General features: G+C 42.4%; 1 pseudogene; it reads right to left on the bottom strand.

The window, feature by feature from the left end:
* Nucleotides 1-13,223: 13,223 nt before the first annotated feature.
* LOC148118253 (myeloid cell surface antigen CD33-like) lies at nt 13,224-27,707 on the bottom strand (annotated as a pseudogene).

Genomic DNA, 27,707 nt, shown 5'->3' with positions numbered 1-27,707 from the left:
GATTCGTATTGGAAAGGATGAAGTTAAACTTTCGTTATTTGCTGACGATATGATAGTTTACATAAGTGACCCCAAAAACTCTACCAAAGAACTCCTACAGCTGATAAACACCTTTAGTAACGTGGTAGGATACAAGATCAACTCCAAAAAATCAGTGGCCCTCCTATACACAAAGGATAAAGAAGCAGAGAGGGAAATCAGAGAAGCATCACCTTTCATGATAGCCACAAATAGCATAAAATATCTTGGGGTTACTCTAACCAAGGAAGTGAAAGACCTATTTGACAAAAACTTTAAGTCTTTGAAGAAAAAAATTGAGGAGGATACCAGAAAATGGAAAGACCTCCCCTGCTCTTGGATTGGGAGAATCAACATAGTAAAAATGGCAATTCTACCAAAAGCAATCTATAGATTCAATGCAATCCCCATCAAAATCCCATCAAACTTCTTCACAGACCTTGAGAGAACAATAATCAAGTTTATATGGCAAAACAAAAAACCCAGGATAGCCAAAACAATCTTATACAATAAAAGAACTTCTGGAGGCATTACCATCCCTGACTTCAAACTCTATTATAGAGCTACAGTATTGAAAACAGCTTGGTATTGGCATAAGAACAGAGAAGTCGACCTATGGAATCGAATAGAAGACCCAGATATTAACCCACAAACTTATGAACACCTAATTTTCGACAAGGGAGCTAAAGGTATACAATGGAAGAAGGAAAGCATCTTTAACAAATGGTGCTGGCATAACTGGATGTCAACCTGTAAAAAAATGAAAGTAGATCCATATCTATCACCATGCACAAAAATCAAGTCCAAATGGATTAAAGACATCAACATTAATCCGTCCACTTTGAACCTGATAGAAGAGAAAGTGGGAAGTAGTCTACAAGATTTAGGCACAGGAGGCCTCTTCCTAAGTAGGACCCCAGCAGCACAGACAATAAGAGAAACAATGAATAAATGGGATCTACTGAAACTGGGAAGCTTCTGTAAAGCAAAGGACACTGTCAGTAGGACAAAAAGGCTGCCTTCTGACTGGGAGAAGATCTTCACCAACCCCTCATCAGACAAAGGTCTGATCTCCAAAATATACAAAGAACTCAAGAAACTAGGCACTAAAACTCTAATTAACCCAATTAAAAAATGGGGTACTGAACTTAACAGAGAATTCACAACAGATGAACTTCGAATGGCCAGAAGACACTTAAGGTCATGCTCAACCTCCTTAGCGATCAGGGAAATGCAAATCAAAACCACTTTGAGATACCATCTTACACCTGTCAGAATAGCTAAAGTCAAAAACACCAACGATAGCCTATGCTGGAGAGGATGTGGGGTGAGGGGAACACTCATCCATTGTTGGTGGGAATGCAAACTCGTGCAGTCACTGTGGAAATCAGTGTGGCGGTTTCTCAGGAAACTGGGAGTCAACCTCCCTCAGGACCCAGCAATTCCACTCTTGGGAATATACCCTAAAGATTCCCTAACATACTACAAAAGCATTTGTTCTATTATGTTCATAGCAGCATTATTTGTAATAGCCAGAACCTGGAAACAGCCTAGGTGCCCCTCAATAGAAGAATGGTTAAAAAAGGTGTGGAACATATACACATTAGAGTTTTACTCAGCGGTAAAAAACAATGACATCTTGAATTTTGCATGCAAATGGATGGAAATAGAAAACGCTTTACTGAGTGAGGTAAGCCAGACCCAAAAAGAGGAACACGGTATGTATTCACTCATAAGTGGATTCTAACCATAATTAAAGGTTTTTGAGCCTATTATTCGTGATCCTAGAGAAGCTAAATAAGAAGATGAACCTGATGAAGATTATTTAGCTATCCTCCAGGAGGTAGGAAATAGACAAGAGTCCCAGGTAACCTCGGGTGCATGGGGGGGTGGGAGGGTCGATGGAAGGGGAGAGGGTTAGAGAGAAGGGAGTAGGGGAGGAACGGGGAAAGCATGGTGGCCAGGGAAGGGAGGAGGGAAGGAGGAAAGATGAATATGGGATCAGGGAAGAATATATTTCAACTAAGGGAGCCATTTTAGGGTTTACAGGAGACTTGATTATATATGGGATCCCAGGTCCAAGGAGAGATCCCCCAGATTGCTCTCTGGACAGAGGAGAGGGTGCCTGAATCGGCCGTGGCCCATGACCATACTGATGTATATTTTGCTTATCACCATAGATCCTTCATCTGGCGAAGGACGGCGATACAGTCGGAGACCCACATTGGAGCACCGGACTGAGCCCCCCGAGGTCCAAATGAGGAGCAGAAGGAGGAAGAACATGAAAAACGAAATCAGTACTGCGAGGGATGCTATCACCCACTGATACAAGGGAACGGATCTGATGAGAGTTTACCAAGGCCAGTTGGACTGGGACTGAACGAGGACGTGATCTAACCAGATTCTCGGAATTTGGCCGGATTCTCTGACTGTGGTTGGCCCGAAGTCTTTCTGAAAAGCCATTGACTATGACACTGGGACCTGTTTCCTCTACATATACTGGATTTTGGGGATCCAGTCTGTTTGGACACTCACCTTCCTGGACCTGGAGGGAGGGGGAAGGAACTGGAACTTCCCACAGGGCAGGAAACCCTGACTGCCCTGGGGGACAAAGAGGGAGGAGGAGGGGGAGTGGGGGGAGTGGGAGGGTGTTGGGAGGGGGGCGGAAATGGAAACTTTTATAATTTAATAAAATTTACTTAAAAAAAATAAAAAAATAAAAAAAATAAAAAGCTGGTTGCTGTAGCTGTGAGGGTTCCTGTCTGGACGCTTTATTCTATTCTATTGCTCTGGTATTTGTTTTTTGCCAATGCTATGTTGGTTTTAATAGTAAGGTTCTGTAGTGTGACTTGATGGACGGTATCATCATGTCTCCAGCAAGATTCTTATTCCTTAGGACTGCTTTGACTATGTGGGGAATTTTGTGTATCTATATGAATCTTTGGATTTTTTTTTTTAAAAAAAAAGTTTGTGAAGGATAGAGTTTCCATTTTGATTGCTGCATTGATTCCGTGGATTGCTTTTGGTAGGATGTCCATCCTCACGAGACTAATTCTAAAACATGAACATGGGAGATCTCTCTGTCTTTTGGTGTCTCTTACGCCATTTCTTAGTGTTTAAAAGTTTTCATATATGTCTTTTATTTCCTTAGTTAGGTTTATTCCAAGTACTTTCGAGGCTGCTGTGAATGGCACTGCTCCCCTGATTTCCTTTTAATCATCTGCCATTGGTATACAGAAAGGTAACTGGTTTTCTAGAAAGCCATTATACAGGAGGCTGTAGAGCACAGTCTGTGGGTAAACTGAGGACCTGAGTTTAGATTCCAAGCACTTACATAAAGTCACATGCAAAAGTATCTCTCATCAAAATATAGAAGCTCATAAAGTGGCGACCCCAGGGGTTCATAGGTCAGCCAGTCTAGCCTAATCAGCAGGCTCCAGGTTAGGGAAAGACCCTGTGTCTTATAGCTGTGAAGAGACGTCAGGACCACAGCAACTCTTATAAAGGGAATTATTTAATTGGGACTAGCTTATAGTTCAGAGGTTTAGTCCATTATCATCATGGCGGGAAGCATTACGGCATGCAGGCAGACATGGTACTGGAGAAGAAGTTCTACATCAGAATCCTCAGGCAGCAGGAAGAGAGAGTGATATTAGGCCTGACTTGAGCATCTGAAACCCCAAAGCCCAACCCCAGTAACACACTTCCTCCAACAAGGTCACAACTCCTAACAGTGTCATTCTCTATGTACCCATGGGGGGCATTTTCATTCAAACTACCGCATTCCACTCTCTGGTCCCATAGGCTTGCAGCCACATCATAATTCAAAGTGCATTTAGTCCAACTTCAAAACATAGATAATCAAAGTATCAGCACTGTTTAAAAGTTCAAAGTTCAGTCTCTTCTGAGACTCATGCAATCTCTTAACTGTAACTCCCCTATAAAATCAAAATAAAAAAGCAGGTAATATGCTTCCAACATACAATGGCACAGGATATACATCGCTGTTCCAAAGAGGAGGAAAGGGCACATAGTGAGGAAATATTGGACTGAAACAAAACTAAAACCAGTTGGGCAAACTCCAAACTCCGCATCTCTGTCTGCTGTCAAAACACTCTCCAGCTCTCCAACTCAACAGCTGTTGACTGCTACACGCTTCTTTCTCTTGAGCTGGTTCCACTCCCTGTTAGCAGCTTCTCTTGGCACATATTCCACAACTCTGACATCTACAATATCTTAGATAATTATTAAGGTAATCTAGGCTTTGTTTCCACAGCTTCACACAGTGGCCCCCCTAGGCCTCTATGCAGGGGCAACTCTGACACATGCCTGGCCTCATCAGCTTTCCTTAGCTTTGGACGGAAATTCCATAACCCCTTTCTTGTATCCTGGACTCTAAAGACTGAGTCACACGGCTGAAGCTGTCAATTTCTGCTGCTTTCTGGGGCTGGAACATAGTCCCTTTGCTCAAAAACATCTTCCCCAGCTTTCTGTTTTCTATGGTTTCATTCATTGCATAAGCTAACCTGTCCTGGAACTCAATTTGTAGACTACGTTGATCTTGAACTCTGAACTCTGTCTGCCTTTGCCTCTGGAATGCTGGGATTGAAGGTGTGCACCACCACACCAGGCCCTCAGCTTTTCTTTAACTCTTTTCCACAAGTTGGAAGCTTAGCTGAGTGGGGTCTTGTCCTGAAGTCACCAGTCTCTTTATTCCATTTAGCTTTAATCTGTTTATCTCCTTGAACACAGGACTTAGCTTCTTTGCACTCCTGGTGCCCCTCTTCTCCTCAACCTATGCATTTTGTGGTTTTCCTTGCTCAGCTTGCTCCTTTTCACTATAGAACTGCATAAGACCGGCCACTAATAGCCAAGCAACACAGTCAATACTAGCTGTCTGGAACTCTCCTCTGCCAAAACATCCATAACTCTTCAATTTAGCCTCAGGCAATTATTTTGGACAAGGGCAGAACACAGCCACGATCTTCACCAAAACATCACAAGGATAATTTCTAGGCCACACAGTAATATTCCCAACTGAAATGTCTCAAACCAGGCCCCCAAGTTCAAATCACCCTCAGCTCCACTGTCTTCTATGCTCCTACTAAGCCTCATTAAAATGTCCAATCCGCTTTCTAGTCCAAAGTGTTACGTATTCTTCCAAAAGCAGGGTCAGGCTTATAAAAGCAATACCCCAGTCCCTGGTGCCGATTCCTGTCTTAGTCAGGGTTTCCATTGCTGTGAAGAGACAACATGACCACAGAAACTCTTATAAAGGAGAACATTTAATTGGGGCTGGCTTACAGTTCACAGCTTCAGCCCCTTATCATCATGGCTGGAAGCGTGGTGGGAGCTGAGAGTTCTACATCTGGACTGACAGGCATCAGGAAGAAAGAACGACACTGGACCTGGCTTGAGCATTCGAAACCCCAAGACCTACCCCAGTGACACACTTCCTCCAACAAGGCCACAACTACTTCAAAAGACCACACCTCCTAAATGTGCCACTTCCTGTGGGCAGATGAGAACCATTTTCCTTTAAGTCGCCACACCCTGTGTCAAATAATGGTGGTGGTGGTGGTGGTGGTGATGATGATGATGATGATGATGATGATGATGATGACAGTGTAATAATATTGTGGAGAGCAATAGAGGAAGACACTGAACTTTGACCTACAGCCTTCATACAAGTACTCACAGGCAACAGCATCAGCACACACATGTGTATATCCATTTACATGGTAAATTTGGGGAGGAAGAAGTAGAAAGAGAAAGAGAGGTGAGGCAGGAGGAGAGAGGGGTCAGACCATTATTCTGATTAGGAAAAATAAGCAGAGGAAATAACCTCTGGTGATGTCAGACTGAATAAAATGAAGGAGCATAACCTTAGTCACAGGTCTCTTATTGCAAAAATCAGACAATTTCAACGAAGCATGAGACTCAGGCACAGCAGTTTAACAGTCTGTTGGAATGGGGGGGTCCAGGAGTTACCTCTGGGGAGTCATAGAGAGCACACTGCTTCACATGAGAGCAATGCTCCTGATGGTTTCTTGGTGGGTTTGGATCTCTGAGTACTCCTGAGGCCTCACCCCCATGAAGCCCGAGGGAGTCATAGTTCAAGAACTGCTATGTTCCTAAGGCGAGCCCCTGTGAAGGTCTTGCAATCTCAGGGTGGCACTGTACCCTGGAGTCTTGCTGATGAGTCTGTATAGGGAGGGAAAAAAGGGGTCAGAGTGGAGCACAGGGAAGGGACTGACTGAAATAGAATGTGTCTGTGCAGAACATTTATTGAGGGGGGGCTTTTGTTTTTTTAAGTGATTTTTATTGAGCTATATATTTTTCTCTGCTCCCCTCCCATCCTCTCCCCACTTTAATCCTCTCTCATGGTCCCCATATGATTATCTTTTATCTAGTCCAAAATCCTAGCCCAGGAAACAATATCTGGGTGGGTATGATGTGGGGTTTCCCTCTTTATGCTGTGAATACCATTGGTTAATAAAGGACTGTCTTGGGCCTGCGCAGGGCAGAATAGAGGTAGGTGGGGAAAACTAAACTGAATGCTGGGAGAAAGAAGTCAGAGTCAGTGAGAAGCCATGAAGCGCCACCAGAGACAGATGCCGGAACTTAACCCAATAAGCCACGGCTTCATGGTGATACACAGTTTAATGGAGATGGGTTAATTTAAGGTATGAGTTAGCCAGAAATACACTTAAGCTATTGACCAAACAGTATTGCAAATAATATGGTTTCAATGTGATTATTTTGGGGCTGAGCAGCAGGGAACAAACTAGCAGCCTCCTACAACATGGGTATGTCTTCCCACTCCATTTAACCTTTAAGATACTCCCTCCCAAACCTACCCAGAGGCCCATCTCCTACATGATTCTAGAGTTCATCCAGTTGGCAGCTGAGATTGAGCAACAGATAGACAAAGACATCTTCATAGAAACTTCTTTGTGGACCCAAGAAAAGGCTTCTTTATAGTGTACACTCTGGGGTAGGGTGACAGCAAGGTGCTAGGTGAGGTATATGTTTCATTTGCATGGATTCTGCTAGAATCTCTTCAGGATACTTCAGTTCCAAGAATTTCTTGTACTTTCATTTATTTATTTATTTATTTATTTATTTATTTATTTATTTAGAATTTCCACCTCCTCCACGCCTCCCTTTTCCCTCCCCCTCTCTCTCTCTGGTCCTAAGAGCAGTCAGGGTTCCCTGCCCCATGGGAAGTCTAAGGTCCTCCCCCCTCCATTCAGGTCTATAAAGGTCTAAACTTTTCTTCTCTGATTGGCACCTCTGACTGAGCATGACTATTATTATTAGCTCATTAGATCTCTCTGCGTTACCTATGTTTATTTTTTACCTATATTTAATTAGTTGTATTAGCTCTTCAGAAATTCTTCATATATCTAGAAGCTAAATCTTCATTAATGTCTTCATTTCAGGTACTTCCATTGCTACCTTTGTTTTTTTTAATTTATTAGATTTTTAAAAAATACCAATCCAAATTTCCACTCCCATTCCCTCCACACACCCTCCCACCCTATCCCCGTCTAATCCTAGGAGACGGTAAGGCACATTGCTTTGTGGAAGGTCCAAGGCCCTCCCTACTATATCTAGGCTGAGCAGAGTATGCATTCAAAGAGAATAGGATCCCAAAAAGCCAGTACATGCAGTAGAGATGAATCCTGGTGCCACTGCCATTGGCCCCCCCAGTCTGCCCCAGCCATGCAATGGTCAGCCACATTCAGAGGGACTAGTTTTGGTCCTATGCTTATTCCTTCCCAGTCCAGCTGGAGTTGGTGAGCTCCCATTAGCTCAGGTAAACTGTTTCAGTGGGTGAATCCTTCATGGTCTTGACCTTTTTGCTCATATTCTCATTCCTTCTACTCTTCAACTGGACCTTGGGAGCTCAATCCAGAGCTCCGATGTGGGTCTCTGCCTCTGTCTCCATCTGTTGTTAGACGAAGGTTCTATGGTGATATTCAGGATAATCATCAGTCTGACTACTGGGCAAGTCAAGATTGGGCCCCCTCTCCTCTATTGTTTATGGTCTTAGGCGGAGTCATCAATGTGGTTTCCTAGGAATTTCTCTAGAGCCAGGTTTCTGCTAATCCTATAAAGGCTCTCTCAATCAAGATAATCTCTTGATCACATCTCTGTCCTTCCTCCATCTCAACTATACCATTCCCTCAAGTTCTCCTCAACCCTCCCCTTCTCCCCTCTTCTTCCCTTTCTACACTTACTTCTTCCCCTGCCCCCATTCTCCCAATTTTGTCAGGCAATCTTGTCTGTTTCTAATTCCCAGATGGGTCTATATATGTTTTTTTTTGGGGGGGGGTTCACTTTATTACTTAGCTTTCCTAGGACCATGACCAATGGGCTCAATGTCTTTTGTTTATAGATAGTATCCACTTATGAGTGAGTACATACCATATTCATCTTTTTGGGTCTGGGTTATCTCACTCAGGATAGTGTTTTCTAATCCCATTCATTTGCATGCAAAATTCAAGATGTCATTGTTTTTTGTTTTTTCAACCACTGAGTAGTACTCTAATGTGTAAATGTGCCGTATTTTCTTTATCCATTCTTCAGTTGAGGAGCACATAGGTTGTTTCCAGGTTCTGGCTATTGCAAATAATGCTGCTATGAACATAGTTGAACAAATACTTTTGTAGTATGATTGAGCATCTTGGGTATTGCTGGATCCTGAGGTAGGTTGATTCCCAATTTTCTGAGGAACCGCCACACTGATTTCTAAAGTGGTTGTACAAGTTTGCATTCCCACCAGCAATAGATGAGTGTTCCCCTTACTCCACATGCTCTCCAGCATAGGCTATCATTAGTGTTTTTGATCTTAGTCATTCTGACAGGTGTAAGATGGTATCTCAGATTTGTTTTGATTTGCATTTCCCTGATAGCTAAGGAAGTTGAACATGTCCTTAAGTATCTTTTGGCCATTTGAAATTCTTCTGTTGTGAATTCTCTGTTTAGTTCAGTACTCCATTTTTTAATTGTGTTACTTAGAATTTTAATGTCTAATTTCTGGAGTTCTTTATATATTTTGGAGATCAGTCCTTTGTCTGATGTGGAATTGGTGAAGAACTTTTCCTATTCAGTAGGCTACCTTTTTGCTTTATTGACTGTGTTCTTTGCTTTACAGAAGCTTCTCAGTTTCAGGAGGTCCCATTTATTTATTGTTGCTCTTATTGTCTGTGCTATTGGGATTATATTTAGAAAGTGATCTCCTGTGCCCATGCATTGAAGACTGCTTCCCACTTTCTCTTCTAACATGTTCCGTGTGGTCAGATTTATATTGAGGTCTTTAATCCATTTGGGCTTGAGTTTTGTGCATGGCGATAGATATGGATCTAGTTTTATTCTTCTACATGTTGATATCCAGTTATGCCAGCACCATTTGTTAAAGATGCTTTCTTTTTTCCATTGTATAATTTTAGCTTCTTTGTCAAGAACTAGATGTTCATAGGTGTGTAGATTAATATCCCGGTCTCCCATTCAATCCCATTGGTCAATATCTCTGTTTTTATGCCAACACCAAGCTGTTTTCATTACTGTAGCTCTGTAAGAGATTGATGACAGGGACGGTGATGCCTCTGGAAGTTCCTTTATTGTCCAGGATTGTTTCAGCTATCCTGGATTTTTGTTTTTCCATATGAAGTTGATTATTGTTCTTTCAAGGTCTGTAAAGAATTGTGTTGGGATTTTGATGAGGATTGCATTGAATCTATAAATTGCTTTTGGTAGGATTGCCATTTATGCTATGTTGATCCTTCCTATCCAAGAGCGTGGAAGATCTTTTCATTTCTGATATCTTCTTCATTTTCTTTCTTCAAAAACTTAAAATTCTTGTCAAAGATGTCTTTCACTTCCTTGGTTACTGTTAACCCAAGGTATTTTATGTTATTTGTGGCTATTATGAAAGGTGATGTTTCTCTGATTTCCCTCTCTGTTTTTCTATCCTTTGTGTATAGGAGGGCTACTAATTTTTTTTTAGTTGATTTTGTATCCTGCCACATCACTGAAGGTATTTATCAGATGTAGGAGTTCTCTGATAGAGTTTTTGGGTCACTTATGTACACTATCATATCATCTGCAAATAACGAAAGCTTGACTTCATCCTTTCCAATTCGAATCCCCTTCATCTCCTTATGTTGTCTTATTGCTATCGCTAGAACTTCAAGCACTATGTTGAAGAGATATGGTGAGAGTGGACAGCCTTGTCTTGTTCCTGATTTTAGTGGAATGGCTTTGAGTTTCTCTCCATTTAATCTGATGTAAGCTGTTGGCTTGCTGTATATTGTTTTTGTTATATTTAAATGTGTTCCTTGTATTCCTGATCTCTCCAAGACCTTTATCATGAAGGGGTATTGGATTTTGCCAAATGCTTTTTTAGCGTCTAATGAAATGATCATATGGTTTTTTTCTTTCAGTGGATGGATTACACTGATAGATTTTTGTATGTTGAACCAGCCCTGAATCTCTGGGATGAAGCCGACTTGATCATGGTGGATGATTTTTTTTTTTTGATGTGTTCTTGAATTCAGTTCGCCAGTGTTTTATTGAGTATTTTTGCATCCATATTTGTAGAAGGCCGCAACCACACTCTCCACCATAGATGGCGCTGCACCGCCAGGTGAGCTAGAAAGCTCACACGTGTTGGTATTTTTCCACTACTCCCGAGGCATTCACCTGGGATTATGGACAATTGACCAATCCAAGAGTGACACGTCCAAAGCAGGGTCTGTTTCCTATATAAGGGATGGGTTCCATCTTATCTGGGTCTCCGCCATGTGGCTTATGCTCTAGCTCCCAAGAGACATAAAGCTTTTCTGCAGAAGGATCCTATGTGTACCGCGTGGTTCTTGCTGGCGAGACGGTAGCGCGGGACACATATTCACAAGTGAGATTGATCTATAATTCTCTTTCTTGGTTGAGTCTTTGTGTGGTTTCGGTGTCAGGATAACTGTAGCCTCATAAAAAGAGTTTGGCAATGTCCCTTTTGTTTCTACTATGTGGAACACTTTGAGGAGTATAGGCATTAGCTCTTCTTGTAAGTTCTGGTAGAATTCTTGTGCAGAGTATTTATTATAATTAGACACGTGTTCATTCTCCCTCCACGAAGGGTTCTGAAGCTGTCACTTAGCCATTACCGGTATGGGTGAAGTTCTTCCCAGGCTCACCTACCTAGTGCTCTCTACTCACACCAGCAGTTCCTGAGTCACCAGGAGTACTGTGCCCTCAGGAGGGCAGCAATGCAGATATGAGACACTGGCTCGGATGATAGAGAGATGATGACCGCTTGAGAGAACAAAATGTGATAGTCAACGTGGCTGCCACGTGGGTGAACCAGAGGAAGACTGAAGAACGGCAGGTTCCGCAAAGCCCACCTTCTACCTGTGGCTCTCCATGTGGTAGAGACACCATGGCAATGCCATTAGCGCAAGGCACGAGGTGCCTGTCACAGTCAGGTGCATGGAGCATCCTGGAGACACAGTATCAGATGCTATTGGAGATTAGCAATGACTGCAGAATGTGACCTCTTCCTGTCTCTGGTTTACTGCAACATTTCTGATCCAATGTTGTTTAACAGGAGAGAAAAAGAAAGCACACTCCATAGAAAACAAGGCAGGAAGAAGGAGGTTCAGCGTCGATGACGAGAAATGGGTAACAGCAGGCTGAAGCTTGGAGGGACAGAGACTAGGTATTGTTTCATGGAGTAAGGAGTAGAAAGACCGAGAGAGCCTCACACTGTACTCTAGACAGAGATGGGCCTTGTGATCCAGAGCCATCGTGGGAACCAGCAGGAAGGTGAGCTCAGGACGGGTATGGTGGTTGAGCCACGTCACACTACAGCTATCACATGGAGGACATTAGGAGATATGGCATGTAATGATCCCACACGACTAACCTTGGTGGGATCCTCAGAGTCCATGTGCACTGACAGACTTGCTGTCTTCATTCTGCACAACACCATGCTAAGGAGAGGAAAGCAAGGCTTTCCGTGTGGGCTCTTGAGGCATTGTGTGAAACAACCCCCTCCAATGTGTTGTGGTCAGAGGCTGGAGGGAGATATAGGGACAGGCCCATCCACCCCCACTTCTCTGTAGATATGAGTCGACCACCACATACACTAGAGTTGAGCACACACATCTAACCCATGTGCGGTTCCCGATCCGCAAACCCCTGCTCCACTTACTCTGTGCAAACCCTTCCCCTCTCCCATTTCTATCCTCCCAGGCCTCCTCTCTATCTCAGAGGCAGCACCCTCCTCAGAAATGTGAGACAGATGCCTCCCGACAGCCACCAGTCACCCCTCATTAACCTAGTCATCTAATAAATCCTCAGTTTTTTAGTGAGACTTCATCACATCAGTCACCTGACCAAATGGGATTCTCTCTGACACCAGTCAGTCTGTTACCATCAACTTGTCCATAGCACCTCAGCCAGCTGTTTAGCCACAGTCAGTTAATTGATAATTAGTCTACAACATGGTATCCAAGCACTGTCTTAGTTAATGATCAAGTCTGGGCCTTTATGAGCCAAAACATGTACCTTTGTAAATCAGCAAATCCATTGACTGTGTTGTTAATGGATCACTTGCTTTCACTACACTAGTGTATTGGTGAGTTAGTCTACCCACCTATAAGTCATTCACTTGTGAGCCATGTGGCTACCTGTGTATGAGATGGTTAGTCGGGCTCACTGCCAACCATTTGCTTACCTAGAAACTCAGTGTTTGCATCAGGCGTCCATCTGTCACTCACTGATCATCTGTAACCCCCATTCCTTTGTCGGCTTAGGTGTCAGTCACGTTCTTTGTGTTGTCTGATCGAAGGACATGGGTCTAAATCTGAACCTTCTGATTTCATCGTCTTCTCTCCTCTTCTGAAGGGCAGGGGCTGACTAAACCTCTGATGACCTACATAGCCCACACTTCCATGCAGGGGACCCTGGTCCCTCTTTACAAGATCCTGCAGGAACAACTCAGGAGACTTCTGAGGACACTGAGCATATAAAGGAAGATCAAGAGTGTCCCGACAGGTGCTCCACCAGGGCAGGAGTGGATCAAGGAGAATGTGTGTCAAAGGAATGGGACACACAATTCCAAGGGTGATTTCTGCCGAGTAACAGTTACATATCTATCACAGTTCATTTTTTGTGACAATGGACTGCCTGACAGGTGATCACTTCAGCACAAAGGACAGTGCCCTTGTGAGCACAGCAGCTGTGTAGACAGCATCCGTGTTTGCCACTCAGGACAAGGGGCTGTGCACTTGTGAGAACAGTATCCATGTTTGTCACTCATATTACCTATGAAACTTGATCTCAAAACACTAAATAGTCTTCAAAATGCCCCCAAATATTCAGTGATGCAGGGAAAACAAACTGGTATAGATGAAAAGGAAAAAGCTGCTAGCCTTTCATGAATATCTTCACAAAGTATCAGAGAGCACTGCGGGAGAGGCCTCATTGGCTGTCCCTTGTGTACGTGCCGTATTTTAATCAGAAAACCAGGTCTGGTGCAGATGAGTCTCTAGCAACAGCTCCAGGGAGGGGAATGATTCATCTGGGTCAGCTTCCTGGGGGACCACTTGGGGGTTTTCAGTGGCATGTGGGGGAAAAGAAGAGGATCTCCCTCCTCACTCGGGGTGAAGGTGAGGTAAGACACTCTCTGACACCATTTTATAGATCAGTCTCTAAGGTTCCCAAGACTAAGCCGTCATGGTCCTCTGGGTCTGCCTTCCAGTCCCCTCCTGGCCTTGAGGATAAGGTGTTCTGACCGTACTCACAGGTGCCATTCAGCTGGATGGTCCCCACAGTCACACCAGCTCCTGGGAGGTCACTTGACACGTGAGGTTGGTGTCATGGTCTTGGGGCCTGGGTGTGAGGGTTATCACTAATGAAAGAATGGTGCTGGGGCCTAGTGAGGTGAAAGTAGTTGACATTCAGGCAAAGATGGGAGGTGTCTTCCGATAATAGGTCCTGCATATGGAGCAGGTCAGGTTGCAACAACAGCGAAGCTCCAGACTCCCTGAGATATGGATGTCGGGGGTCTTTGTCAGAGCTGGGGAGGGGAGACACAGGTGGAGGCCCCTAAATGTGCCTCCAGACAACAAATTCTGTCTCAAGACAACCATGTCCCTTGACCAGCCTCAGTGTCTGGTTCACAGGATCCCTTCAGATGGGGACTCATGTCGGCCACTCCTAGAAAACCATATGAAACCGTATTTCCACCCTGAAGAAGTATACTCCTGTGTTACTTTTCTTGGCATTTGTGATGAGCAGGCCATGGAGATGTTTTTGTGAGTTCCCCTAAACAGATGGAATTGGGCCTGGGCTGCCTTCATCACTGGTTACTTGGGGTCACTTATGACCACTACAGAGTTGACATATGTACTGATCTCTTCCTGAATCCAGTAGCTGAGACAGGGTGAGCTGAAGATTAAGAGGAGGGATGGTAGATGTTGTTAGGTACCTAGACACACAGTCCTCCTAGAACTGTCACACACTTGGGCACTGCCAGCTGATCCCAGATTCCAAGTCAGGGACACTGCAAAGAAATAAGACATCTTGGTCCTGTATGTGCAGCCCTGCCCAGTCTCCACTCACCTGCCTACAGCGGGGGCAGCAGCAGGGGCCACGGCACAGCACAGCTGAAGGTCCTTAACCAGACAAAGGAGGTCTGAGCAACTTGAAATGGGTCCTTGAGGGTTAAGAGTTCCCAGGCTTTGGTGTTACAGGACTAAGAACATACCCCACTGAAATCCCAAGAGTGAGTACTGACAGCAACTGGCAAGAGAGAAGGAACTCCCCACCCACACTGACAAGCTGAGGTCTTATTTTCTTGCGTGTGGAATAGTTAACAATGTAATGTAAGTTACTGCAGTAATAGACAGCTACTATGCCTGTCACACCATCTGAGAAATTCGTCAGAGCTTGGGCAATAGCCCTGGCAGTCAAGAGCATCACAAATGTGAGTTGGATCTTCGAAGCCCTTGGGAAATGCTGGTGCCATGGGTTGTACTTGTGATCCCAGAGATGTCAAGAAGGGAGACGGAGACAGGTGAGTCCCTATAGCTCCCTAGTCAGCCAGTCTAGGCTTCTTGATAAAATACTAAATCAAAGAGCGACCCTGTCTCAAACAAAAAGAAGAAGGCGCCAGAGGAAGGACTGGGGAGGTTGTCCTCCGACTTCACAAGCTTTCAGGACCATGGAGAGCAAGCACTTCCGCTTTCCTCATGGGGCTCCACGGGGGACACACCCAGGGAGGATGTCAGACCCTCAGTGCTTAGTTCTCTGACTGTGGCTTCACCCTGCTCTACAGTCCTTATCCAGCTAGTGGGCTCTGTCTGGCCAACCACAGGCTGTTGGTAGGGGATTAATGCCAAACTTGTGGGAAATCCTATCACCCTGTGTATCTAGCAGCTAAGTTCTTGGGAATAAGTGAGTAGGGATGATGGATCAGGACTCTGATGGCCTCATGAGAATACAGTCCCATGTGACAGCTTCCCAATCTACTTACTGCAACCTCCCAAGCCTGGATTACACAGAACAGGACCTGACAGACTGCCAGGTTAGGTGACGATATCAGGAAGTTAGGCGGAATCTGAGCTTTGGGACAGGAGTCCTTCTGTTTTTGTATCCATTCCAAGATTCATATATCAGAGGGCCCACAGTTCCCAGCCCTCAGTCTGAGGAGATTCCAGTGGAGGATAAAGGACAATGTTCTCTAAAGAGTTAGGGGTGGGTCCCAGCGGTCACTCTGCTTGTCCTCGGTTTTTACTCTGAGTCATGCCATCACTAGTAGGCTCCTTCTGGTAGTCCACACAACCCTGGAGGACTCACAAGAAGGAGGTCCAGATGCAGAGGCTGCTGTTGGGGGATGGACTCATTATTTCCTATATCCCTATTTGAGGAAGGGGCAAGATCATTCTGTGTGGTGATATTTTGTTTATGATTTAACAAATAAAGCTTGACTGAAGATCAGAGTGCAGAGTTAGCCACACTAGTTAGCCATAGGGACCAGGCAGTGGGGGCACACACCTTTGATCCCAGAGCTAAGGAGGTGGAGACAAGAAGAGACATGGCTAGGCAGAGAGAGGAATATAAAGTGGGAGGAGACATGAGCCCACTGCAGTCAGATTGAGGCAGTCAGTCTGAGCATGCAGTCTGAGGACAGGATCACCCCTTTGGTTTGAGTATTGGTAGAGGAAGAACTCCAGAGTCTGGCTGCTCTGCTTCTCTGATCCTTCAGCTTTCACCCCCTGAAAAGTGACTCTGAGTTTTTGTCATTAAGACCAATTAGAATTCATGCTACAACTCTGTAGTCCTGAAGCATTGTGTGATACATTGTATCCTGTTCAAGTTCATGTCCTGTTCAGTCTCCTAGCTGTCAAAATGTGAGTGTGTCTGGAACAAAATATCAGAAAATATATTCAGTTAAGTGAGGACATTAGCATGGCTCTAAAGTAAGATGTTGTGCATTATAAGAAGAGTCACATGCAAAACAAACCATGTGAGGACACAAGTCAGGCCACAGAAAGAAATTGCCCTGTGCACCTCCTGATCTAGGACTTTCTACCTCACAAGCAAGAAGGCAAACATGTGACTTAAGCTATTTTTGTGTAACCATCTGTCACTGTAACCTGAGAAAACTTTCTTTGGGCTGCCAGCTCACAAAAAATGACAAGGAGACATATTATTAATTATGAAAGCTTAGCTTTAGCTTAGGCTTGTTTCTAATTAGCTCTTACAAGTTAAATTAATCCATTTCTATTAATCTAGGTACTGTCTTTTGACTTTTGCCTCTTCTTTTGCATGTCTTGCTCTCTGTGTCCAGCGGAAGAGTTTGCTTCTTAGAGTTCTCTCTCCCTAGAAGTCCCACCTAACCTTTTCCTGACTAGCTAATGGCCATTCAGCCCTTTATTAAGCCAAGCATAGTAACACATATTCACATAGTATAAACGAATATTCCACAACACTTCCCCTTTTTGTATAAATAAAAAAGGAAAGATTTTAACTCTAACACAATAAAACTATAAACAATAAGAACAAAAATCAGGTAAGAATTGCATTTGAAATGTATTACAAATACAAATTTATGTTTCTATTTGGCATATTCAGAGAAAATACTCTATTATCTATCTTATCTTGATGAAAGTTTTATACCTAAACCATTTTATCACAACTTGTATTACCATCTTAAAACTATCCTTTTAGATCTCAAAACATCTTTTGACAACCAATTTAAGCTTTTTTGTCTTTCAACTTTATATATTTTATACCTTTTTTTGAGTTTTCTTTTTTATTTGGTAACAAGGAAAACTGTAGCTATCCTGTCTTCAACTCCACCAGAGACCCCCAAAGGATACAATATTACCTGAATAAACAGGAAATAGAGAACAAGTAGCTTACAAAACTAAGAAACAACAGAGATATTTTCCCATCTATTGGGGCTTTGAGTACCAGCCTCAGAACCCCCTCAGGGCTCAGAATTAGATGTTTATGGCAGGGGAGGATCTGAGGGTAAAACAATAAAGCACATTACTTCTGAATGTTCTTATTTTTTGTGCAAGGGGAGAAATTGAAGTGAAAGAGCACAGAGAAGAAAAATGAGGGGGAGAATAAGAAGGAGAAGAAAGAAGAAGGAAAATAAGGAGAAGAATAAGAATAAGGGGTGATGTTCAAGAGGTTTCTAGTTTTTACAGATGTAATTGGGAAATTCCATAGGCAAGGACAGTGATAATATGCATATTAAAACCATGAAAGGGCAGGTAGAACCTGACAAAACTCCAGAACAGATAGCCCAACCCAGAAAAGAGCCAGCATTCAAAGGGAAATTTCTGACATCCCCAAACTATTGGATAAAGTTACTAAACATCCCTGAGTCCTGGTTTCACCCATTCTCCTCATCCAGTCTCTTCTGTGATAACAAACTTTGGGGATGCTCAGATTTGTTTGTTAGCAAAGGTGGGGAATGCTGCCTTCCTGTTCAGTGCCTGTCTTTTATAGAAATTTCTATGTATTCTGTTAGAAGATAATTCTATGGGATTGACTCTATGTAAATTTGACTGTTAGAACAAAGAGCGAATGCCATGGCTCCAAGGCCTCACGGTATGGGGAATGGAACAAGGTCATTCCATTGCCCATGTAGAAGTTACATTGCTGAGGTGCTTTGGAAATGAATCCTGTTTTGAAGGGAAGAATCATGACGTCACAAGGTTTTACAGGTATGTCATTGACTTTTTCAAAAGACAAGTGTTCCCATAGCTCTGCAAAACAGGTGCCCCATAAGTTGTGCACTTGTGGGTCTGCCTTTCTGAATCTGTCAGCTGTGTATTTACTGTACAGTCTTGTGGGCTTCAACACCTATCTGGACAGTCAGCCCAGGGTTCCTCTGTAACATTGGGGCATCCATCTTCTACAAGCCTAGAGAATCTGACAGACTTTTTCATGAAACAGGAATCTTTGAAAGTCTCTCCTATCCTGTCTTGGCAAAGTTCTCTAGTCATGCCAAGATGGCCAAACTCCACAGGAACAAGACTGAGCCAGTGACCTGGGCCAAAGCAGGCCTGAGGTAACAAATTCACAGGAGCAGGACTAAACCAGTGACACAGGACATAGCAGGCCTGAGGCAGCAAACTCAACAAGAGCAGAACTGAGCCAGTGACCTGGGACACTGAACTCCATGGGAGAAAGAATGGATCCAGACCAGGGACATTTGCAGAAGCAGTCCTAGGCCAGTGACCTGGGCTGGAACAGGCCTGAGGCACTGAACTCCACGGGAGCAAGATTGAGCAGCAACCTAGGCTGGAGCGGGTCTGAGAGAGCTAGCTACACAGAAGCAGAGTGGGTCCAGACCAGGGACATTTCAGGAAGCAGGACTGAGCAAGCAAACAAACCCAGGAGAACTAGACAGCAGGAAATAATCAAATAAAGACCTTAACTCAACAAAATAGAAACAAAGAAAACAATACAAGGAATCAAAGAGATGAAGAGTTGATTCTTTGAAAAAAAATCAACAAAATAGACAAACCTTTATTCAAGCTAACCAAAAGGCAGAGAGAGAATATCCAAATTAACAAAATCAGAATTGAAAAGGGGGACATAACAACAGACATGGAGGAAATGCAGTGAATTATCAGGTCACATTTTGAAAACCTGTACTCCACAAAATTGGAAAACATAAAGGAAACGGACAATTTTCTGGATAAATATCACTTATCAAAATTAAATCAAGACCAGATAAGCAAATGAAACAGACCTATAATTGTTGAAGAAATAGAAATAGTCACGAAAAGTCTCCCAATCAAAAATGCCCAGGACCAGATGGTTTCAGCTCAGAATTCTACAAGATTTTCAAAGAACAACTAATGCCAATACTCCTCAAATTGTTTCCACACAATAGAAACAGAAGGAACATTGCCAAACACTTTTTGTGAGGCTAAAATTACCCTGATACTCAAACCACAGAAAGACATTACTAAGAAAGAGAATTACAGACGAATATCACTCATGAACATTGATGCAAAAATACTAAATAAAATACTGGCAAATTGAATCCAAGAACACATCAAAATCATCATCCACCATGATCAAGTCAGCTTCACTTCAGAGATGCAGGGATGGTTCAAGATATGAAAATCTGTCAATGTAATCCACCATATAAACAAACTGAAAAATAAAAACCGCATGATCATCTCATTAGATACCAAAAAAGCTTTCAACAAAATACAAGAACCCTTCATGATAAAGGCCTTGGAGAGAGCAGGGATATAAGAAACATATCTAAACATAATAAAGGCAATACACAACAAGCCAACAGCCAACATCAAACTAAATGGAGAAAAACTCCCAACAATCCTACTGAAATCAGGAACAAGACAGGTTGTTCACTCTCTCCATATCTATTCAATATAGTTCTTGAGGTCCTAGCTACAGCAATAAGACATTAAAAGGAGATCAAGGGGATACAACTCTGAAAAGAAAAAGTCAAACTCTTACTATTGGGAGATGATATGATAGCTTACATAAGTCACACCAAAAATTCTACCAAGGAAATTGTAAAACTCATAAACACCTTTTGTAATGTAGCAGGGTACAAGATTAACTCAAAAAATCAGTAGCCTTCCTGTACACAGATGATAAATGGCCTGAGAAAGAAATTAAAGAAACATCACCCTTCACAATAGTCACAAATAGTATAAAATATCTTGGAGTAACTCTAACCAAATAACTGGAAGACTTGCATGACAAGAACTTTACATCTTTGAAGAAACAAATTGAAGAAGAAGGTATAGGAGGATCATCTGTCTATGTGTTACTTTCATTGGTTAAATAAAGAAACAGCCTTGGCTTTTTGATAGGACAGAATTTAGATAGGTGGAGTAGACCAAACAGAATGCTGGGAGAAAGAGAGCAGAGTCAGGCAGATGTCATGGCTCTCCTTTCCAAGATGGACGCTGGTTAGACTCATGCCAGTAAGCCACAGTCAAGTGGCAATATACATTAATGGAGATGGGTTAAACGAATATGTAAGAGTTAGCCAATAAGAGGTTGGAACTAATGGGCCTGGTAGTGTTTAAATGAATACAGTTTCCACGTAATTATTTTGGGTAAAGCTAGCCGGGCAGCTAGGAGCCTGGTGGGATGAAAAGCAGCCCACGCTTCTTTTACAACAAGAAGACATCAGAAAGTGGAAAGATCTCCCAAACTCTTGGGTAGGTAGAATTAACATAGTAAAAATGGCAATCTTACCAAAAGCAATCTATAGATTCAAGGCAATGCCCAGCAAAATCTCAGCAAAATTCTTCATAGACCTCAAAAGAACACTACTCAACTTCATATGGAAAAGCAAAAAAAACAAAACCAAACCAGGATAGCCAAAACAATCCTGTACAATAAAAGAATTTCTGGAGGCATCACAATCCTTGACATTAAACTCTAATATAAAGCTACAGTACTGAAAACAGCCTGGTATTGGCATAAGAACAGACAGGAGGACCAATGAAACTGAATCAAAGACCCGGATATTAATCCACACACTTTCAAACACCTGATTTTTGACAAAGAAGCAAAAAAAAATATTAAATGGAAAAAAGAAAACATATTTAAACAAATGGTGCTGGCATAACTGGATATCAACATGTAGAAGAATAAAAATAGACCCATATCTATCACCTTGCACAAAACTCAAGACCAAATGGATCAAAGATCTCAACATAAAGCCAGCCACACTGAACATCAAAGAAGAGAAAGTGGGAAGTACACTTGAACACATTGACACAGGAGACCTCTTCCTAAATATAACCCCAGCAGCACAGATACTGAGAGAAAGAAACAATTAATAAATGGGACTTCCTGAAATTGAAATGCTTCTGTAAAGCAAAGGACACACACGATTAACAAGACAAAATGACAGCCTGCAGAATGGGAAAAGATCTTCACTAACCCCACATCAGACAGAGGTCTGATATCCAAAATACACAAAGAACTCAAGATATTGGTCATCAAAAGAACAAATAATCCAAAAAAAAAAATGGAGTACAGACCTAAAAAGAGAACTCTCAACAGAGGAATCTAAAATGGCTGAAAGACACTTAAGGAAATGCTCAACATCCTTAGTCATCAGAGAAATGCAAATTAAAACAACTCTGAGATTCCATCTTACACCTGTAAGAATGACCAAGATCACAAACACTGATGACAACTTGTGCTGGGGAGGTTGTGGGGTAAAGGGAACACTTCTGCGTTTACTGGTGGGAGTATAAGCTGATACAACCCCTTTGGATGTCAGTGTGCTGATTTTTCAGAAAATTAAGAAACAACCTACCTTAAGACCCAGCAATACCACTTTTGGGTATATATCCAAAGGATGCTCAGTCATTTCACAAGGACACGTGCTCAGCTATGTTAATAGCATCATTATTTGTCATAACCAGAAACTGAAAACAACCTAAATGCCCCTGAATTGAAGAATGGATAAAGAAAATGTGGTACATTTACACAATGGAGTACTACACAGCAGAAAAATAATGACATCTTGAAATCTGCAGACAAATGGATGGAGCTTGAAGACATCATTTTGAGTGAGGTAACCCAGACCCCGAAAGACAATTATATGTACTTACTCGTAAGTGGTTTTTAAACATAAAGCTAAGAAAACCAGCCTACAAACCATAGTCCCAGAGAACCTAGACAACAATGAGAACTCTAATCTTCATGGGAAGTAGAAAAAGACGTATCTCCTGAGTAAATTGGAAGCATAGGGACCTTGAGAGTGGTTGAAGGAGAGGGGAGAGGCAGGGAGGGGAGCAGAGAAAAAGGTAGAGCTCAATAAAAATCAATAAAAAATAAAATATGCTAAGAAGATGGGGAAAAAGAAATGAATACTTTAAGCTAATGCAGTCTTCATCAGACTTTCTTCATGTACAGAAGCCATTGTCTGATTACAAAACAGCACCAAGTGTTTTGGATAAGAATTTAGTAGTTTGAATGTGAGTAAACAGAATTATCTTAAAGTTCATAGCAGATACCTCAGGGGTTTTGCCATTTTGTTTAAGTTCACTTTTGGAATACCTTTGAATGAAGTGGGCACTTGGCAGCCATTCCCACTGTGATCCATCAGGGGCCTTTCTCTTGGCTTTAGTAATTACATCAGCTTGCTCTAATGGTAGATGCTAAAATGTCACAAAAGCATTTGGAAACTCCCGTTCCAAAAAAAAAAATAATTAATCTATTGTTTAACAACTTAAGGAATCTCAACAGATTACTATCTTTTAAAAATAACAATATTTAGCCATTGAGAATTTCATACACGTGTACAATACATTTTGATAACACCTACCTACTGTTAGGATCTCCTGGATCTCCCACACCTTCCTTTTGTTTTCATGTTTTCTCTCTCAAAAAAAATTTTTTATAACCCACTGAGCTCAATTAGTGCTGCTTGGTGGAATATTGGTTTGTCTTGTTAGCTTGACCTTGTATAGGTGCTATAGTCACTGTGAGGTTATTGACCAATGGCCATGTCTAGTCCATGGCACCATTTCCAGTCTCTGGCCTGAGTCGCAGGTTCTCAGTCTGTACAGAGCGCAGGTAGCATTTGTTATACTACCAGCCCTTGTTATGTAAGCCTTTATGTTATGTCTTCTTTGTAATCCATACTCATTCTCTTGGTTCTATTCCTTCAGGAAACCATAACTATTAAAACTAGGGTTTAAATATATAAATATATACGTTCTGTAGTCACTTTTCTGTCCTGCTTGTCCAGTTTGAACAGGAAACTGCCAGCTGTTGAGGTAAGGGCAGTTCTTTTGCCCAATGGCTAGCTTTGCCACAGTGAAAGCAAACTCCAGTTAAGACTCTGGTGCCCATCATCTTCTTTGGAAGTGAATTGGTGCTGCCAGAAGCAGACATGTATTCCTGTCATGAAAAGTCCTGTTTATCAAAACATTAAAATTCCATATTCTGTATGTCTCTGACCTGTTTGAAGATCATCTATTTATTTAAAATATGTCTCTGATCGACATTAACAATATACCTCATGACTTTGTTTGTTTGTTATAGATAACTAACTGTCCCCACCAGCGGGACACGAACAGAATCGGATCCAGAACAGAACAGGGGAGGAATGAAGGGGACAGGAGACATGAGAAATGGACAGCAAGTCTGTATTCTGATCAAGCTGCCAACTTTATTTTTTCTTAGGAGTTTTACAGAGCAAACAGGCAGGAGGGAGGGTAGGATGCTGGAATGCCATGCCTGGAAACATCTCTAGAGGATAGAAAGAGATTAAGGAGATACTGAGGGTCTGTGACTGTTACCTAACAAAAGGAGTGTTAATTACTTCTGAAGCCTGGGGCCTGCAGGTCTCACAGGGAGATGAGACACTGGGTTATTTTCCTAGGCCCAGAACCTGCCCTACAGAGGCTTCTGAATAGTTTACTTAACTTTGAACTTAAGATGGCTATAACCAAAATACAGGTCTTTGCTCTCAGCAACTAACTACTGCTAACCTGTATTTCTTTATTATCATCAATAGCCTTCAAGGACTAGAACTTTACATTACATTTTAAAGTGAGCTCCATAGGTACAATACCTTAAACAAGAAATAGAAACATATAATACAAACAAAAATAACCTTACATTTGTATCAGTATACAAAAATATCTTATACAAGAGTAGAAACCTACATGCAGTATAACAAAAATAACCTTAAACAAAAATCTATACCAATGTAAAATATTTGAGACTAGAAGTTGCTTTTCTAGTTTGAAAGTAGATACATGAATCTACCCTTTTATCCCTTCATTTCTGTATCCCCCTTTTTCTTTTCAGAATGAGATCTCTGAGTCTAATTTTCTTTGCTTAGTATCCTCCCTGGCCATGGCAAATAACACATGTGACCAACCCCTCTAAGCGATGGCAAGCAATCATTGAACAACCCCAAACCATCTCCCTGCCCCTTGCAAATGTGGGTGCTGTGTTCTTAAAATTACTTCCTACTGGCTGGGAATGACAATATCTTTAAGAACTTGAGAAAACTGAAATAATGGATAAATCCTGGGAAAACTATCCATAACGTAGCAATTGTTGTTCAGTATCTGTGCAATGGGAAAGCACAAGAATTGCATCCCTGGCTAGAAGAGTCTGTGAGGCTGGACCCTCTCAGCCATCATCTTTGAAGCTGTCCTGGACGCAGAACTCTGAAGAAACCACAACAAAGGCCCTCACTGGTGTCTGGTCCCCTTGCTCTGAAAACACATAAACTTTCAAAGGTAAGTACAAGTATGAGCAGTACGTTATACACAAGCCTGCCAGAAATAATGTCTTTGTTTTATGTTTGAGCAGGCAAAATATACATTACCTGCCTTGTAGTTTTTACAGGGTTATTTCTTTATGTTGTACCCAGGATTTTCACACCTTTTTTGATTTCTGTGGAAACAAAGCATAACCACTTCCCTAAAGAAATATGTTTTCTGGCTTCCATGTTAAAGTTAAGGCATTTCTACAGTATCCGTGCTGGTTTAGTTCAGCAGACCTTTCCACACTCCAGCGTCTCCCGGCAGCTGTCCTTCTCCCGTCATTATCATCCACAGAGCACAGAGTCAACAAGACACCAAGTAAGATCCAGACACTGTGCACTTTCCATCTCCATGTGTTTTTATATTATTTTATTCTGTCTTTAAAGACTTTATCTTGTTATTTATGAACTATTTTTCTATGACTATCTACACCGATTTTCTTTTCCTTTTAAAGCCTACACACATCTTTTAAACACACTGTAACCTGTTTTGAACTTCCTTCCCCCTCTTTATCTGTCTTTACTGAACAGCTCTAGCGTTCTCTGTCCACATGAAACAAATCTTAAACTGCCATGTCAGCTGTGGCACAGTTCAGTTAAGCACATGGTTCTGGCATATGTTACTGGCAGCCAGTTCCAACCCACAGCAGCAGCTAGCAGCTACATCTCTGCCCCAAAGCTACCCAAGAGACCATTTCTATGCATGTTCTGATTTTTGGAAAGCTTTCTTGGGCCTTATGTAGATATACATGTCCAGACATGTGGTGTCAGGTGTGGGCAGATTGTTCTTTGGGTTCCCAGCTCAAAAAATGAAAAGGAAACGTATTGTTAATTATGACAGCTCGGCCTTAGCTTAGGCTTGTTTTTGACTAACTCATGTAATTTAAATTAACCTATTTCTATTAATCTTTGTGTTGTTATGTGGTTCATGGCTTTTGCTTCTTCTGCATTTCTTGCTTCATCTGTGTCCAGCTGGAGGCTCAACCTTTTTCTTCTCAGAGTTCTCTGTCCCTAGAAGTCCCACCTAACCTCTTCCTACCTAGCTGATGGCCATTCGACTCTTTATTAAACCAACCACAGTGACACATCTTTACAAAATATAAAGAAATAGTCCACAACGTCTTGTGTCATTCTGAGGATGACATGTGTTCCCACTAGGAAGTTGTTCACACGGTGTCCCCTGACTCACAGGGTGTAAACGATGCAAGAAGAGTGGGAAGGGAGAGCTGTGCCACCAAAGAAAGCATCTTCCCCCCTGTGCACCATGACGGGATCCAGACCTATGGAAAACTTGCATGTCACATCACATATGTTATCACATTTCCGTGACAGGGTGTGACAGAGGTGTCTGTTCTGCCTGGTCCCGCAGCCATTCAGTCCCAAAATTATAAACTGGTTGGCCTATTAGCTCAGGCTTCTTACTAACTCTTTTATATTAACTCATAATTCTTGTCTATGTTAGCCACATGGCTTGGTACCTTTTTATTAGTGAAACATTTTCATCTTGCTTCTTCTGTGTCTGTGTGACAACTGCAGACTGAACCTTTCCTCTTCCCAGAATTCTCCTATTCTGGCTGCCCTGCCTATATTTCCTACCTGGTTACTGGCCAATCACCATTTTATTAAACCAATAAAGTAAAAAAAATTTACAGGGTACAACACCATTATCCCACAGCAACAGGGCAGGTCCTATCTGTGGACCTAGGTCCCCTAAAAGGTGTGACAGACTCTGTAAGGATGCACGAGGAGTAAGGTACAAGGAAACTGAATCTCAGTTTACCATAAGCTACCCTGTATGGTCATCAGATTGGAACTTGTTTATTTTGTCACCCCTCAGTCACCTGTTCATCCTCTCTCTCCTGAAGTAAACTGTTAACCTTGTCCCCTTTCAGTCCCCTGTTCACCCTACTCCCCTTTATCCCCTCTTCATCCTGTTCCTCAGTCACCTGTTCACCCTTTCCTGTTCACCCTGCACCCCCGTCCTCAAACAGGGCAGGAACCTGGAGACAGGAGTTGATGCAGAGGCCATGGAGGGGTGCTGCTTATTGGCTTGCTCCTTATGGGTTGCTCAGCCAGCTTTCTTATAGAACCCAGGGCCACCAAGTCAGGAATGGCACCACCCACAATGGGTCGGGCCCTCCTCCATTGATCACTAAATGTCCTACAGGCTTGCCTACAGCTCTACCTTATGGTGCATTTTCTCATTTAAGGCTTTCTCCTCTATGATGACTTTAGTGTATATAAAACTGACATAAAACTAGCCAACACAACATCACCTAGGCCACTGTTTGATATGAATAGCATTTGCTTGTTCCTTGGAGGACCTGCTAAACAGACACAAGAACTAGGTGTAAAATGCTACTTTGGCCATTTTACACACTGGGAAATTAAACCTTGGGGAGGGCACTTCACAAGGTCATACCTCTGTTACTCATGACCTCCAGCAGACCATGTATGCAGGGCACTGATTCATAGGAGGGCAGCAATGAAGAGATGGAACCTGTGCTTCAGGTTCTACAAGGAGGAAGGCAGATTGCTAAATAAAGAGGGACACTCAAGTGAGCCGGAAAGAGACATTCTTTTCTCTTTTCCTCCCATTCTTTCTCCTTGTAGGTCTCAAAGTGGTTGGGATGGCATAGATATGCCATTAGTGCAATATGTGAGGTCATGACAGTGGCATGAGCATTGGGTGTGAGGTGCCCTTCACAGAAAGTTGCATGGAGCATCCTGATGTTGCTAGATGTGATCAGCAGCTACAAAATATAGCATTTCCTTATTCCAGCCTATTTTCTAGTTCTGATTAACGTCAAGGTTTCCCCAAAGTGTTCTTAGCACCCACCACACTCACCTTCCCCACACCCAT

Source organism: Myodes glareolus, chromosome 24, assembly GCF_982192425.1.
Source record: "Myodes glareolus chromosome 24, mMyoGla1.1, whole genome shotgun sequence".
Taxonomy (NCBI): domain Eukaryota; kingdom Metazoa; phylum Chordata; class Mammalia; order Rodentia; family Cricetidae; genus Myodes; species Myodes glareolus.
The sequence above is the reverse complement of the archived record's forward strand: the minus strand, read 5'-3'. Positions and strand labels throughout refer to the sequence as shown.